Consider the following 17594-nt stretch of genomic DNA (forward strand, 5'->3'; position numbering starts at 1 on the left):
TGGGTGGTCGATCCCTGCCTAAACTCTCTCAGCCTCTTCTCCGCCCGAGAAGTCGACGGGCAGCGACACCCTCCGTGGGACTTCAGCCAGCCTTGGCTGTGCCTCGGGTTTATGGCTGGGCAAGCGCGATCGGCGGACACCGAGCCTGGCGCAGCGGGCAGCCGGGCCCCAAAGCAGCGGTGCCCGCGAATCCCCGTGGGAAATCCCTGCCCGCCTCCCGCCCCCGCCCCCGCCCACGCCCCCATCCCTTGCGGCCAAGTGGCAGCCGCAGCCCCTCCCCAGGAACACAGCTTGGCGGGAGAGCAGAGTTGTGGTTGCCAGGACGGAAGCAACTTTAAGGGTAATGAATGCTCCGCCGCAGCCCCCGGTGTCCGGCGCGGGTGGAATTCCGCGGGGTGGAACCCGCGCGGAAGGGACGCAGCTCCTGGGCGCCGGCGCCGCGTTCAGAGCTCGGAGCTCGCTTCGCTGGGCTGCCTGGTTTTCGCGAAACTGTTACCAGTTGCGGGTGGAAACTTCCCCCTACCCGGTGGTTCGAAGCCTCCACCCGCTTCGGAAAGTGCTACCCTTCTCCAAGCGAAGCCGGGGACACTCGGAGCCCTGAAGCGCGGCTAAGACTCCCTCGTGTTTTGACGAAAACCTCTGTCTCCCGTGTTCGTTTTGGTGGCGGCACGGGATGCGGCGTTAATGCCTAGAAAGCTCTCGCTTGCTTTTCTGAAAATGGCTTTTTGTCTGTTCTCCGTCTCCCGCCGCCCTCTCAGGCTACTGTGTTTTTTTTTTTTTTTTGTGGTGGTGGGGTTGCTTTTTGGAACGTTCAGGGGACTGGAGCCGTGTTGAGCGCGGTCAGCACCCCAGCACAGAGATGCCTGGGTTTGACTTATTGACGGGCAGGTGTGGGGAGCAGTAGGAAAAGAAAGGAAATTCAAGGGGATATACATCCCCAAGCCGGGCAAGAAAACCCATCCGAGTGAATGGACTTTCTAGCGCTGAGGTGATATCTTGCTCTTCGCGCCCGCCCCCGCCAGGGCCTGAGGCTGGAACCCAGGGAGCAGATGGGCTTCCTGGGCCGGCAAGACCCACTTTGGAGAGCCTGGCCTTGGCATTGGGCCCCTGTCGATGAAAGAGGGGACGTGCACGCAGACCAAATTGTTTGAAGAGCAAGTGTGTGGGGACACACCAGGCTCTGGACACTGGTGGCTTGCTTCCAGGAACCCCCTTCTTGTCCAGCCAGAGCTCCCTGTCTGCTCTGCTCCAGCTGCCCACGGGTGAGATTGTGCTGGCGCACAGCCGAATATACAGGGCCCTGTCATGCAGAAGCTGGCGCCCTTTCTTCCCGTGCAGCCCTGGCAACTTTGCCAGTGGCCTGGCAGAAAGCCTGACTCGCTGGGCTGAAAATCTCTCCGGCAAGGGTTAAAAGAAACGCCACATTCAGCAGAATATTAAAGCAGCCCCATCGTCCCTGCTCCATGCACAGGGTGAGTCCGCACCATTCACCCCTTCCTCTCCTCAAATGAACAGAGGCAGGTTCATTTTTCTACTCTCCACATAGGGAGACGCTTTCCCGCCTTGCCTGAGTTTGGTTTGTGATGAGTGAGGAATAATTATCAGAAAAGTGGATCAATGAGCTGTCTACACAGACAGTAGATTCCTCCTAAACTGTGCTGTGGCCAGGGAGTGCCTCTCCCTGCTGGCTTCAGTCACTTGTGTGTCAGTCCTTCTGTCCTCTCTGCCCCGGGGGTCTCTGGTGGAATTTCCATGGGGCCTTGTCACCCAGGGCAAGCAGCTCCGAGACCAGGCAAGTCCTCAGCTTAGGCCAGAGCAGGGACAAAGAGACAGTGGCATCCACAGACCAGGTGGGGAGATGTGGCCAGAGGAGAAAGGCAGGGCTCTCTGCCTGGGTGAAGGAAAGAGGGCAGGGGCTGCGGGTTGGTAGGAGCGGATGGAGGCTTTGATTCACAGGGCAGCAGGCAGGAAGCTGGTTGGCCAGGGGTGTGGGAACCCAAACTGAAAGAGCTCCCCTTTCCTCTCCTCCTTTCTCCTTTCCTCTTCTTCCCCTTTCCAGTCAGCTCTGCTGTCTGGGGAGAGAGTCTGCACTGCAGGGAAAGGGCTCTCTAGAGCGTTTTAAGTCTGTTTTCCAAGGGGAGAGGGCAGGCTGTGGCGGTACCATGCTGACATTCTCTAGCCTTCTGGACACAGCCAGGCCCCTCTCCAGGCCTCTGAACAAACGACTGCCTCTTCAAGCTGATGTCTTTTCATACTGGGTCTGGGAGCTTGTTGAGATTGGGCTGCTAGTGTCTGAAGGGAAGGCAGCTGCCTGCATTCTCTGAGCTGCCCCTTGGCGTATGTATGCTCTTCAGGACGGGATCTGGGGAGCTGGATTTCTCCCAAGGTGCTTCTACAGAAGCAGGGGCATGTTGAACTTGCAGCAGACACTCCTCTCTCGGAGTGCACATCCCTGGACTGAGCATGTTGACCCTTCTGGGAGGCAGCAACTTGGTTATAGCATCCTCTGCCTTGTCCCCTGCACCCACACAGTGACCATGCACCTGCAGGTGGCCTCAGAATGTGGGACACTGGCTAACCGGAGCACCTCCAGGAGAGCAAAGTCCAGGACTTGGCACCTTCAAATGTCTACAGGTGTTTGGGTGGTACGTGTCTCAGGGCTTGACACATAATGGGTTCTCAGTAGGAGTTTGCTGCTGCTGAGTACATGACTGAGTTACTGTGCCCCTTGGTGGCATACACCACCTCGAAATACCAGGGCATTTAATTCTGTTGTACAGATTTTGGACCGAGTTAAGTCTCTGTTACAGGTCCATGGTAGAAACCATAACCTGAGCTCATGTGTCTACGACAGGCCACTAGGCGAGGCAGTGATTAGCTTTTTCTGCATTTTCTGTTAATATTTGTTTGCTGTGTGTGTTCTGTGTGTGTGCCATGACTGTGCATTAGCCTACAAGCAGTAGCAGGCTCCAAAGATTTTAAAAAAATGTTGAGAAGAGAAAAATAAATTTGAGAAAATTCTATCCATTAGCTGATTTTATTTTCTGTGCTTTGTGGAAAGATCGCTGTTACGCAGTGTTTGTGGAATGATGGCGAGGTAGGGCAGTACGTCTCTGAGTGATAGGTTGAGAAAAGTCTTGACAGTATAAACAGTACAAACTGCAGCGATCCAGCCCCAGCCCAAACCTTCTGGTTGGTGGAGCAGAGGTGCCTGTAGCTGGTGAAGCCCCCCGAGCATGAGAGAGGCTGCCAGGGCCACATAGAATCCTACCTCAGCCCCACTGAGTGGTCTTGGGTCTGCAGGAGGCTCATCCCCTTCTACCCTTTGTTAGCCTGTGCAAACCCAGACCCAGATCTCAGAGGCCCTACCCTGAGCCCTTACACACATGGCTTCTAATTACCAATATGTGCTTTAGGAAAAGCCCATGAGGCAAAGGCATCATGTGGTCACTTTTTAAAAATTCTACCCACAGAGAAGTAATCTTTGCTAAGGCAAATAGGACCAAAGAAGAAAGGTGGTACTAGAAGATGTAAGATAGCACCATGACCCCTTTCTCTGGATGTAGCATGTGGACCCCCTATTTACTGGAAACTACCTGTTCTCTAGTTGGTTGAATTAATTTCATGAACCCAGTGGAGAGGAAGGAGTTGCAGGGTCAGGAATGGGATCTGGCAATGAGGGTGGACTGGAATCAAATGGTGTGGAGGCAGATGGCAGGATCACGAAGCCAGAGTACTCCACTTGGCTTGTTCATCTCCCAGCTATGAGGCTTATGAAAATCTCCCAGTCCACCCAGCCACAGTGTCTTGCTCTGTGCAATAAGTTATGATGCCCACCTATTCTAGAAGTTGGGACAAGTAAGATACGCATCTTGGTGGTCTTAGTGTTCTAGGGGTACCATAACAAAATACCACAAATTGGGTGGCTTTAAAGAACAGAAATTTATTGTCTCACAGTTCAGGAGGCTAGAAGTCCAAAGTCAGGGCATTGGCCATGCTGATTCCTTCTGAGGGCTCTGAGAGAGAAACTGCTCCATGTCTCTCTCCTAGCTTCTGGTGGCTTCTGGCAATACTTGCTAGTACCCTTTGACGTTTCTTGGCATGCCTTGGCTTGCACCTGCCTCCGTAGTCACATGCTTGTCCATCTTCTGTCTAACTCTCCGTGTCTGTTCTCTTTTATAAGCCACCACTCAGGTGGGATTAGGACACACCCTACTACTATATGACCTCATGTTAACTAATAACATCTTCAAAGACCCTATTTCCCAACAAGCTCGCGTTCACAGGTGCCAGGGTTAGGCTTCAGTTTCTCTTTTTGAGGCACACAATTCCATCCATAACAATACTTCATGAGGATGTACTGTGTAATAATTTAAAAAGAAAGAAAGATGCTAATAAAATCAAAGATGCATTTATATTATTAAATTGAAAAGAAATCATCTGTAGTTAATCCCTGAGAGTTCTTGGTAGCACTAGTATTCAGGAGGCTAGCGTTTTTCCAGTGTGGGCAAAGGGTAGAGGCAATTTTGAAAGTGAAAAGAGGAGAGTTTCATCTTGGGCGGTGGTTTGCAGACTTCAGAAAACCTACATATCACCTAGGCAACTTGTTACAGATGCCTGGGCCCTAACCCTAAAGTTCAGCAGGTTCGGGTGGACCCTAGAAATCTGTATTTTTAGTGGGCTCCCCAGAAGATCCTAATGCAGGTGCTTCCTAGCAGCAGTGCCTGGGCAATGGTTCTAAACTTGACTGCAGTCAGAAATCCTGGGCAGGTCCTTACCCACCCTGTAGCTACCAAGTCAGAATGACCTAGACATCTGCATTTTTAGCGGGACACCCAGGCAATTGAAATGCAGGCAGCCTGGCAGCAGTCTATTTGGAACTGCTGATAATAGCTAACACACTAGGTGCCAGGTGATGTTCTAGGTGTTTTTGCATAAATGAATTCGTTTAATCCTTACAGCAACCCTATCAGATAGGCATTATTATTATTAACACCTTCTTTCCTCTGTTTTTCAGATGAGAAAACTGAGATACATAGCAATTAAATAATTTGACTACTGAAGCTAGGAGGTGGCCAAGCCTGGATTTGAACCCAGGCAGTCAGATTCTGGAGTTTGTGTTCTTAACCACTCCACCTCACTATACCACTTTTCTAGGTTTTGTGTAAAGGAAGGTTCAGATCAGCCTAATCCGTGGGTGGGAAGAGTTCTGGTGCTAACTCAGCCGCTGGCCTTTGGCTACTTGTTTGATTACTGAGGATGCCAGGTTTCCATAGTCATGGGAGAGGAGATGAACAAAATATTCAGATAATCCCGCCTCATCAGAGCAGGCGCTGGTCTCTGGGTAGCTCCCTTCCTGCCCATTCCTCCTACCTCCCACCCTTATTCCCACCCTATCCACACACAGACCCAGGCCTGGAGACCTGCACCACAGCCCGACTTCCGATCAGGAGCCCAGTAGAAGGACTGGCATTGCTGTTTCTCTCCCTGTCCTGGCCAGCAATCCCAAGGAAGAAGTAATCGGTGACACGGATCAACAAAGAAGATGGGCTTGGGCAACGGATACATTCTGGGAGTGGAGCAGTGGAGGGATGGGCACCTGAGAGCCTTACCTGCCCCCACCTGGTAGTCTAGAGTGCATCCCTGCACCTGGATTCCAGGAGTCTGCATTCCTTGGAAGAGCTCCCTTTCTTTATGTCTCCCTCTTCTGCACTAGCCACTTAAGCAACCTGTATATTTCCATCAGATTTCTGTGATTCCAAATGTGGCGTAGAAACAGAGCATTGGATGTCTGCCCTTCTGAGGAAATTACTATAATAATAAAGTAACACCCTGGGAGAGATTTCATACTCAAAAGCAAAATTTTGCATGAGAAATTTCTCAGCTCCCTCTGCGATTCCGTTTCAGTTGGAGCGATAGGTGGGGCCCTTGAGTCAGAGTGTTTGACCGTGCTTAGAGGGAGGGCGTTGAGTGGCCAGGCTAGGGCCACCTGCTCCATCAGAGACCCCTGCCGCCTGCTGTCTTAGAGCCACCTCGCTGGTTTTAGTCCGTCACTCGTGTCCAGGTTGAGAAAGACAGGAGCACACTTTCCAGGGAGGCCTGGAGGGAGCCAGGGCTGGTTCTTCTTTGCTAGTGGAAAACCGTTCTCCACCTGACCTAAGGCACAGGAAATGACCAGATGCCTCACTGTTCTCATTGTTGAATCAGACTGAGGGAGGGGCATGGGGGTGGGGAGGGGTTAGAAGTGTGGTGAGAGTAGCAGGAGCTTGTGGGTGGTGAGGGTGAACACCAGAGTAGAAACAGTCGTCCCAGAGAAGGATTGACAGTTATAGATGAAGTCCATTCTGGGGCATGGCGACCACCCGGCTAATTGTGGATATGGAAGTGAGGATGGAAGGTTGATTGTAAGGCAGAAAAGAATTCAGCCTCAAATGGCAGGCCTGGGGAGCCTAGGAGCCTTGGTGGCACAATGGTTAAGTGCTTGGCTACCAACCAAAATGTTGCCAGTTCAAACCCACCTGGCAGCTTCATGGGAGAAAAGACCTAGAGATCTGCTACCATAAAGATTGTAGCGCAAGAAACTCTATGGGGAAGTTCTACTCTGTCACATGCGGTCACTATGAGTTGGAATCAACTCGACAGCACACAACAGAGTGCCTGGAGTCCCTGGATGGTGCAACGGTTAACGTACTTGGCAGCTGACAGAAGGGTTGGAAGTTCAAGTCCACCCAGAGGCACCTCAGAAGAAAGTCCTAGAAATATACTTCTGCAGAGTCAGCCATTAAAAACCCCATGGAGCACAGTTCTACTCTGACACACATGGGGTCACCATGAGTCATGATTGACTGGATGGCAACTGGTTGTAGAGACTGGCTGTCACTGTAAGAACTAAAGCATCCTTAGGTCAGGTGGATGCAAATGGAGAAGGGCCAGGTGTCACCCCTGCAGGCCTAAGAATGTGGGGCCTGGTGAGTCTGGAAGTGGAGTGCGGTGGTTCTGCAGACAGCAGTTTGGGACCCAATTTTCGGGCACCAGAGATCTCTGAGGGTGGAGTCAGGGTGAGCTTGGCCAGCATCAAGAAGGGCCCCTTAGCCTAGTGCTCTCCATGAAGGAGGACCCTGCTCTAGGGACCCCCTCACTGAACAGCAGCAAGTCCAGGCCTGTGTGGGTGGTGCAGGCAGCATGGGGGCCACAGCCCCCTATGGCACTATGTGGAATTACCTGCCAGGTGCCTCTCAGTGGAGCCAGCTCTTAAACTTGCTTCTAACTTTGTGAATGAGAAAGTTTCATTTCTACTGGCTAGTAAACAGGCACATTTCTTTGTACTGCTAGTGTTCTGAGGCAGAAAAAGCATCTGTACACCCACTCGTTCACTCTCCGGCAAACAGAGTGGTGCTCAGGTCTGTGGGGAGAATGCCCAGAGCTCAAGGCCTGGGGCCCTCACTGTAATGACCCTGCTGCTTCAGGGCGATCCATTTGCTAAAGGGGAAGAGATGATGAAGGAGAAGACCCTGCTGTCTCCCTCTATGGCTAGTACAGATGTTTTTGGGATCCGGTGAAATCAGAGCACTGGCAGACAACACCATTAACTGCTGCCTAAGGAGCCCACTCTGTCCTCTCATAGAAGTTCCCCCAGTGTTCTCTGTCAGAGAACTGGACCAACGTGGAAACAGATTTCCTGAGAAATACCGGGACTCATTTCTCCCCACAGATTGCACCTGAGGCCTGACATCTCCCCTCCCTTCTCCCTGCCTCCTGGCAGCAAGTGACAAAATGACTGATTTGAATGTAACCTCCTTGCTCTGCTTCTCCATCCCCCAGTGGAGGTGATAATAAGCAGAGAAATGGTCAGAGGCAGGTGGCCAAGAGGAGAAGGGAGAAGCAAAGGGAGCAGAGGCCAAATGCTGTAGCCTGGCCCCAGCCTCTACCATCCTGGGATTGATTCTGGGGCTGCTTAAGCCCCAGAAAGGGGTCAGGCTTGTTTCCACAGTCCCCACATGTCCAGAGCAGAGCTGGAGACAAGTTTCAGGGAAGCAAAGAGACTTGCCCGCAATCATACAGCCTGACAACACTAGAGCCAGGACAAGACTATGCTGCCATCCACTTTTTGAGCATTTACCATGTGCTGGTCCCTTTACATAAGGTCCCTGGGTAGTACAAACGGTTTGCTCTTGGCTACTAACCAAAAAGTTGGCGGTTCAAACCCACCCAGCAGTGCCACAGAAGAAAGGCCTGGCAACTTACTTCCGTAAAGATTACAGCCGAGAAGACTCTATGGAGCTCAGTAATACATGGGGTCACCATGAGTTGGAATCGACTTGATGGCAACAGGTTTGATTTTTGGGTTGATCCTTTTATAGCTATTGACCTCCATACCCTTAATATCTAAGCATTTCTCCCAGTTTATAGGTGAGGGACCTGAGGCTTTGAAAGCTTGTTACTGGCTCAAGAGCTAAGATTCAAACTGAAGTTTGTCCAACTCCCCAGACCTCTGACCTCTAGTTCAGTGCCTTTTCCATTTAATATTTCTTATTAAAAAATAAAATCAGGGAATCGTTATTAAGCACCAGCTGTTTGCTCATTGTCTTGTGAATTTTCGTCAAAGGCTCCAGACCCTCTCACTCTGGTCTCCTGCGCTCCAGCCCCTGTGGCCAGTCTCTTCTCCTGCTCTCCAGAGCTGCTGCACCTGTGTCCGCTGTTGGATGTGGAAAATGTTTTTTCTTCTTGGTTTGCGTTTTCTTTTCCTGTTTGCACATCGCCTCTTCCAGGTGTCCCCACCAGTTAGCCTCCAACTGTGGTCATTATTGCTTTTCTTTTCATTACATGTGCATCTGGCTCTCATCTTTGCTGAACTGTGCTGCTTAGATGGCTGCAGTTTGACATCTGCTCCTGGATCTCGGTGGTGGGGTGGGCGGGGAGCAGGGTCTCTGTGCAGGTCTCCTGGTGCTTGCTCCACAGGCCCACCTTCCAGAGGAAGTGCCAGCTGGGGGACTCATCTTTGGGGATCTCTCTGGCTTCTTCCTTGTGGACCTGGCCTTGCCTGCCTCGCAACTGGGACCATCTTGTTCCCTGAGCTCTGGCTGCTCCAGCCCTTCTGGCTAGGTGCAGACTCCATGACATCAGAGTAGGACACTGGGATTTAACATCAGCTTTGGACGTGGAAGGACCTGTGGTGGGGGATGGAGAGAAGAGAAACTCTGCAGCATTGTAGTCTCACTGGACAGTGGCTGGTCCCCCTTGGGGCTGTGACTTTGGAAAGGACTGATCAGGAGGACCTGGAATAATTGTAGGCAGCTTCATTGACAGTGGCAGCAAAGAAATGCCTTATCTGTGAGAGGCAGCTGGACCCTGCAGTAAATTGTTCTGTTGTTGTCCACTTGCTATTTTTCCAGCACATCAAGGTAGGGCCTTTGCCCTTGGCTTTCTCTTTGAGGCTGAGGCTGGAGCTGGGTGGTGAGCTGGGTGTGTGGGGAGTGGAGACGGCCTTGTTCCAGGTGATTTCACATATGCTCTTGCTGTTGAACTCTCTGTGCTGGCTCCTTGTGGGCCATCTGCTCCTCAGGGGTACAGTCACAGGACCCCCAGGGAGGACTGGCTGGGGAAGTGCTCAACCCCTTTGGCAGTGCATCCAAATGGACTAGGGTGGTGGGGCATAGATTGTAAGCTTCAGGGCAGGGAAGAGGGTATCAGTATCATAAGTTTTGGGCACGCACCCAGTGGCTTGTGGCAGGCACTAGTTAGACCATACCTTGAGTGTCAGGCCGTACCTGGGTGTTTGCTTTCACCCTGGCCACGATGTGGGTGAATCCCTCACAATCTGGCTGCTCCTTACCTACCCCCCTCCTGCTGCTTCTGGCCTGCTCCACACAGGCACATATGTACGTACAGTGTGCCAATGTGCATACGTGCTACCCAGGTGCACACATGCTGGGCATCCACTTTTCTTCATCCACGCCAAGGCTGACCTGACCCTCTGCTGCCATGTGCCTCTGAGTCTGCACCTACTTGTTCTGCAGCTGTTGTACTTCTCACTCATCTTTTCTTGGCTAACTCTAAGTTATTCTTCAGAATTCACCGCAGTGGTCACCTCCTCCTGGAAGCTTTCTTACTCCCTCCCCAGGCTGGATTAGGTGACCCTCCGTGCCCCACCACAGCCTCCTATGCCTCCCTCTGGGACCACATCCTGTACTAATCTGTAGTTGTGTGTTTATTTACTGGGTGCTCCACTGCTCTGTGAGCCCCTTGAGGGTGGGACTCTATCTTATTTGTCATGGTATTCCCAGATCCAGTATGTGGCACATGGGAGGTGCCAAGAAATGTGTGTTGAATTAATGAATAAAAAGAAAGAGCAACAGGACACTTACAAACCTGAGATCTTGTCCTGTGTGGTGGTTTAAACTATGTCTGAAAATTCTTTGATACTCTTTCCACGAGAATGTGAAGTCTGATTCCTCTCCCCTTGAATATGGTTGGCCTTATGACTCACTGTAATGAATGGAACATAGCATAAGGGGTGCTTAATAAGTTTGCAGGTGAGGTCATAAAAGACAATATGGCTTCTATATGGCTTTCTCTCCTGGGATGTTTGTTCTTGGAACCCAGCCTCCATGTTGTAAGGAAGTCCAGCCTACATGGGGAGGCCGTGTGTAGATGCTCTGACCACAGCCCCAGCTGAAGTTCCAGCCCACAGCCAGCATCAAATGCCAGACATTTTGTGTGAAGTAAGCTTGTTTAAAACCACTAAGATTTGGGTTGGTCTGTTATGCAACAATTAATAACTGAAATATCTTAGGGGAAGTAGTAGAAGAAAAATGGTTTAGAGAAGGGGTTTTGGGGAAGGCAGTGGAGGAGATATGATATTTCTTATTCATTCTTAAACAAATATTTAAGAAATATTTGTTAACCTCCTACTGTGTGCCAAGCAGTATGCACAGTGTTCCAGCCCTTGGAAACTTACATCGTAGTGGGGGACAGACAGTCATCAAAAGACAAATCATGTACAGAAAAATAATTTACAGAAAGTGCTATAAAGTAAGTAAACAGGATGCTGTGATTGAGAGTGACAGGTACAGGCTTGGGCAACTTAAAATAGGGAGTGCACAGGGAAGGCCCCTCTGTAAATTCTTGAAGGGCATTCATGGCAAGGTGGCTTAGCTTTACTCTGCATGGGAAATAGATTTTGGCTTGATTACAAAATTCTTTCCCGCCCAGCCAAACCAAGACGGAATAGGCTGCCTTGAGGGATAATGCAGCCCCACCCCTGGGTGTCCAGGTGAAGGCTGAGGCACTGCCAGACTTGAGTGCCCAAATTCTCCAAGAGGCAAACGGGAAGAGGGAGCAGAGAGAGAAGACTCGGCTTTGCTTAGGAGCCATCAGTTACATGAATACTCATTAGAACGCATTTATTGAGCATCTACATGAGAAACATTGTACTTGGAACAAAAATATGGAGATAAAGAAGACATAGCCTTTCCTTCAAAGAGCTTGCTGATTAACAGACTGGTAGGGGAGACAGAGCCACACAAATTGCACACCGTTACAGGACACATGATCAACTCTGATAAATGTGGTATAGTGGTTACAGTCAGCTGATAAGAGAACCAAATGAGAGGGCTATACTTCCAGTGGGAAGGGTTTGGGAATGGGATGTGTGTGTGTGTGCATGTGTGTGGAGGGGGCGGTGAGATGGGGTGAGGCTCCTTGGAGAATGGGTAGAATTTTGTTAGCTAGAGAGCAGATAGGGGTGGATAGGATGAGACACCAAGACTGATAGTCATTCCCATTCCCTGCCTCATGAAGGTGGACATCCAGGGCTCTCCATCATGGGCTTTACCTATTTTATTAGCTGAATCTTTTTATTGTAGTGACAGATATTCTGCTCAAACTAGAGAAAAACAAAGGGTGGGAGATGGTTACTGGCACTCGTTATTACTGGGCAGTTCAGGATTTAGGCTATGATTGGATTTGGGGGCACCAATACTGTCTCGAGTCAGTCTCCCCCTTTTAATTCCTTTGCCCCATGTCTATATCAGCGAAGGTCCTGGAAGAATCAGATGGCACTCTCAAAGGGTTAATTGAGGGGAGTTTAGCGAAGAGACTATTTACAGAGGGATGAACAGGGTTAAGGGAACCAATAAGGTTGAAGGTGCACCCAGAGACTGGCAATAGTGGGAAGCCACGACATCCCAAGACCAGATGGGGCAAGGAGAGGAGATAGTGCTCTAAGAATCTGTTAAGAGCTGTAGCTGTGGGAGAGGGGCTCCCTTACAGGAGCTGTAGACGGAGATAGAGGAATGAAGCTGCTATGACAACCAAGTACAGGGAATGGGGAAATGGAAGGTTGTTGTTCCCTGAACTCTTTCTCCTCCACGCTCTCATCTCCTGCCAGCACTGTCCATTGGATGCTCAACAAGAAGGCAGAGGGTATGGAAGTCTGGTTGGTTCAGTTCATAGGGGTCAGTCTCCTGAGGCACAGAAAAGAGCAAAGAAAGGTGGAGAATGGATTTGAAGGGGCAAATGGAGAATAATAAGCACAGAGTTAGTTATGTTGATTTCATCCTCACCCAGGCTTTCCCATGAGATAGCCATGTGGCTGCTGGTAGCCTCAAATTCACATCCTCATAGTTTGAAACTTCAGCAGAAAGATAAATCCTCACCCTCAGTATTTCTAGCAAAAACCTGGTAATTTTTTTCTCCTTGGCCTCCTGTGCAGGGATCCTGAGCGTCTTCATGAGCCAGGCTCTGTCATAAGGATGATGGAATGTACCCACTGGCCAGGCCTATGTCACATGAACACCCACTTCTAGAAATGAACTTCCTGGCCTTAGAGCAGGAAAGGGCTGGTTCTCCCTACAAATGTCAGGGCGCTGTTATCAAAGAAGCAGGAATGGGTGCTAGACAGGCAACAGTTCACCATACCCATTCTAACCTTCCTGTAATAACTGAATCATGTAGCATGAGATAGAGTGTCTACAGTAAAGAGCATGGACTCTAGAGGGCAGAAGGAGGTGGCAGTGACTGGGATGGGCCTGGTTGAAGATGTGGGAAAAGCTGGGGAAACTGAAGGTAATGGAAAATAAAAACCCCGGATGGAGAGATGGAGACAGTTGAGTGGCAGCTCCTTTCTTTATGAGGATGTTCCCTATATTCTGGATCATCAAGATCAAATTCAAAGTGATGAACAGGCAGGCAGCAAGGTGTTTCACTGAAGGCAAAATGGTGTTAAGATTATGGTATCTTGACCTGACTCTGAAGGTTGAGGTTTCTTATCTGGAACAAGATAAGAAAACAGTGGGTGAGGAACCATGACTTCTCACTGTAGTTTTCTGGGTTCCAACATAGCTATTAAACCAAACCAAACCCACTGCTGTGGAGTTGATTCCAACTGTTAGTGATCCCATAGGGTTTCCAAGGCTGTAAACCTCTGCTGAAGCAAACTGCCACGTCTCTCTCCCATGGAGCCACTGGCGGTTTTGAACTGCCAGTCTTTCAGTTAGCAGTAGAGCACTTTAACCACTGTGCCACCAGGATCCTTAACATAGCTTTTAGAGTATCTTAACCATTGCACTTACATTGGATACCCAGTGGAGAGCAAGAATGAAAGAAATGCAAACTCATAGGTACAATGAGATGGCTCATTTTCCCTCATTTTCCGCTATTATCAATCATGGCTTAGTCTCACCTGAAATTTCCATTTTTGCATAAGTAGAATATTTATTCACAGTTTCCTAAGTACTTTTTCCCTTGGTTTTGAGACCTGTATAAGATGGCAGATCTTAAAAGTTCTTTGCAGACTTCTTTCCGCGTACCTTAGATGCCTTTCTCACTTAGAGAGGCATCTAAGATCTGCTTAGAGTTCAGCAGAGGAAGACTCCATTTGCCCTTCTGAATTCCCTGCTCTTGGTTCCAACTTTCCTCTACTCCCAGCCAACCAGAAACAGAACTTTTTTTTTTTTTTTAAACACAGTAGCACAATGCCATACTGCTGCTCTGCATGAAAAGCCCATGGTTTTCTTTTTCCAATCAGAAGAAAGTAATTTTCCTTTCACTCACCTGACTAACTTGTTCAGCGCATCCCCTTCCCACCCCTTTCTGATATCTCGCTGCTAAGGGTTTGCCAGTTCATTTGCATCTCAATGGTTCCTTAGCAACTATCCTACCCTCAGGATTAGGTACAAAGCTGCTCTCTGACACTGACTGCCAGGGATACATCGCCGTCTTTTACGGCGCCTGAGTTACCAAAGCGAGCCCTGCCCAGACATGAAGCGCATTTACTTCAACATCACACGGGTTCTGAATTATAATGCAATTCCTCCCTCCCTTATCTGAGCATGCAGACTTCTAAGCGACCTTGCTCTGAAATACCCCGAATAATCCACTGGTTCCTGAAAGCTGTCCTCTGACATATACTTTCAGAAAGAGAATCACAGATCTCTGTATTGGAGGAGACCTCTGTCTTCAGAAAGGCAGTGAATGAGGTCCATTTTATGAATCTGGCAGCTGAGGCTCAGAGAGGTGAAATGATCACCCCAAGGTTGGGTAGCAGTGGGAACATGGCAAAGGGGAGACACTGCTGCTTCCCAGTTCTTGCTCCACACTCATGCCACATCCTGGTAAGAGTGACTTCCATTTCCCAGCTACTATGAGCTTTTGAGGAAACGCTGGTGGTGTAGTGGTTAAGAGCTATGGCTGCTAACCAAAAGGTCAGCGGTTTGAATCCACCAGGCGCTCCTTGGAAACCCTATAGGGCAGTTCTACTCTGTCCTGTAGAGTCGCTGTGAGTCAGAATCGACTCGATGGCAACGGATGAGCTTTTGGACTACATTTAAAGAAAGTTTTAATGTAGATATACTACTCTATTCATCTGAGGTCCTATGAAATTTCACTTCTTACCTAACCAGAGCACAAGAGTGATTTCCCAAGGAATATGCCACATATGGGTATTGGCTTGTTTTTCTGGGCTTGGCAGTTGACGTTCTTTCCATTCATTGGCTTGAAGCCATGGGTAGCATGGGAAAGCCCGTGCATGTGTCTGTGTGTGCACACGTGTGTGGCACCAGACCATTTAGCAAATTAGAATATTCGTCCCCGAGTAGGCGGTGCTGCTTTTGCAACAGCACCAGGCCTCTGCCACCAGGGCTCACTGGCATGGAACAGCTTGGCAAATGGAAGATGCTACTCAGAAAAGGACAATAAGAATAAAGCTCGTTCTATAGCAGGAGTGACCTTTGCCACTCCCACTTCACATTGTTATTAAATATCCAGAAAAGACTGAAAGAACAATTATAGTACTGTCATAATGTATAAGCATAAAGAAAGCCGTTCCCAGGGAGGCTCTGGATCAGCTGAGCTTGACAAAGCAGGGACCTCAGCTACAGCGCTGAATTTCTTCTCCTTTGGAAATTGTTTTCATTACTTAGCACCAGCTGAATACTTTAAATATGCTGTGTGCATCTCTGTCATCATTGTCTCTTTTCAGGGACAGAAAGATCAGATGTCAGGGAGGAAAGGAGGCAGAAGTCCTTGGATTTTTACTTGTCTTCCTGCTAGACCTGAGTGTTGAGTCCTGGTTGTAGGCATCTTGTTATTGTTTTTAGGTGCTGCTGAGTCGGTTTTGACTCACAGCGACCCTGTGTACAACAGAACCAAACATTGCCCGGTCATGCACCATCCTCACAATTGTTGCTAGGTTTGAGCTCATTGTTGTAGCCACTGTGTCGATCCATCTCATTGAGGGTCTTCCTCCTTTTTGCTGGCCCTCTACTTTACCAAGCATATTGTCCTTCTCCAGGGTCTGGTCCCTCCTTGTAACATGTCCAAAGTACCTGAGGCATCATCTTATAGCCTAGATTTAACACCATCTTATATCCTAGGTTTAACACAGTGCCTGGGGTCCTGGTTTGAGTTAACTGAGTTGAGATGGTTTAAAGGCTTCTACAAGAGGAAGAGTGAGTGACTGGCTGTCCCATGAAGGGGAGTCCTGTAAAGAAGGATTGCAAAGGCATGTGTTGCCTCTCCCTCCTTCACACATGCTCCCAGCAGGTCTCATGCCTTCTACCCAACTCCACGCAAATGGTGACCCACAGCATAGGTAAACCTCCAGGTCAGAATTCCATGCTGGGCCTAGGGGCTGGGTCCACGGTATCCCAGCTCTGCTTATCAAGGAATTCTTGCATCTAAACCAGTGTCTCAACCTTATTTTCATTGTAACCCCCATTGTTGTTGTTGTTAGTTGCTATCGAACTGGCTCCGACTCATTTTGTGTAACAAAATGAAACATTACCTGGTTCTGCACCATCCTCACAGTCTTTGGTATATTTGAGCCATTGTTGCAGCCACTGTGTCAGTCTATCTCATGGAGAGTTTCTCTCGTTTTCACTGACCGTCTACTTTACCAAACATGATGTCCTTTTCTAGCAATTGATCTTTCCTGATAACGTGTCCAAAGTAAGCAAGGTGAAGTTTCACCATCCTCGCTTCTGAGGAGCATCCTGACTGTACTTCCTCCAAGATGGATTTGTTTGCTCTTCTGGCAGTCCACGGTATATTCAATATTCTTCACCAACACCACAAATGCGTCAGTTTTCTTTGATCTTCCTTTTTAATTGTCATCCTCATTAAAGAGCCTTTTTAGAGATTTTTTTCTTAATCAATCCCCTGCCCCCCATGAAATGTTAATACCACAGATATACTGTATATCTGTTTATATACTAAGGCCCTTTGGAGGGCCACAAACCATTGCAATAACTAAGATTTATTTACCGCCCCCAACAACCAGTTTTCACCCCTGGTGAGAATGCACGATATAAATGAAGTAAGTCTCATAGCAACTTGGTTTGCTCTCAGCTAAGTTAGAGCACAGCATTTCACCATCTCGTTTCCATATAACTTTTACCCAGTGTGGTATCAGCCAATCAGAAAGGATGTCTACCTTAGCACTAGGGTCGAAGAGAGCCCCTGCTGGCTGGGCCTTAGTCACTGGGTCCTGGGGAGGTCCAGGGTGATCCAGAGAAGGGCTTGGGCACGGGGGTATCTCAGAAGCAGAGCGATTTGCCAGTAGGTGTGAAGGTATTTCTGTATTTAACAAGTATGGTTATGGGAAACCCTGGTGGCGTAGTGGTTAAGAGCTATGGCTGCTAACTAAAAGGTCCTCAGTTCGAATCCACCAGGTGCTCCTTGGAAACCCTATGGGGCAGTTCTACTCTGTCCTATAGGGTCACCGTCAGTTGGAATCGACTCGATGGCGATGGGTTTGGTTTTTTGGTTTATGGTTATGGGAGTCCCTGGGTAGCGCAAATGGTTAATGTGCTTGGCTGCTAAATGAAAGCTGGTGGTTTGAGTCTACCCAGAGGTGCCTTGGAAGAAAGGTCTGGTGATCTACTTCTGAAAAATCAGCCATTGAAAACCCTATGGAGCACAGTTTTACTCTGACACACATGGGGTGACCATGAGTCAGAATTGACTCGATGGCAACAGACTTTATGGCTATGCCAGCGTGTGCTTGCTGAATGTCAGTCCTGACTTCACTGGATGTAGAAATAGTTTTTTAAGTCTGGGTCTGTTTTTTTTTTTTTCTTTTACAAAACGACCTTTAC

At 49.0% G+C, this 17594-nt stretch overlaps 1 protein-coding gene across 1 annotated transcript in view; it reads left to right on the forward strand.

The window, feature by feature from the left end:
* EPHB1 (EPH receptor B1) overlaps positions 1-17594 on the forward strand; it is a 605917-nt gene that overhangs the window by 1129 nt on the left and 587194 nt on the right. The window lies entirely within an intron of this gene.

Source organism: Trichechus manatus, unplaced genomic scaffold (genome assembly GCF_000243295.1).
Source record: "Trichechus manatus latirostris isolate Lorelei unplaced genomic scaffold, TriManLat1.0 scaffold00084, whole genome shotgun sequence".
NCBI lineage: Eukaryota > Metazoa > Chordata > Mammalia > Sirenia > Trichechidae > Trichechus > Trichechus manatus.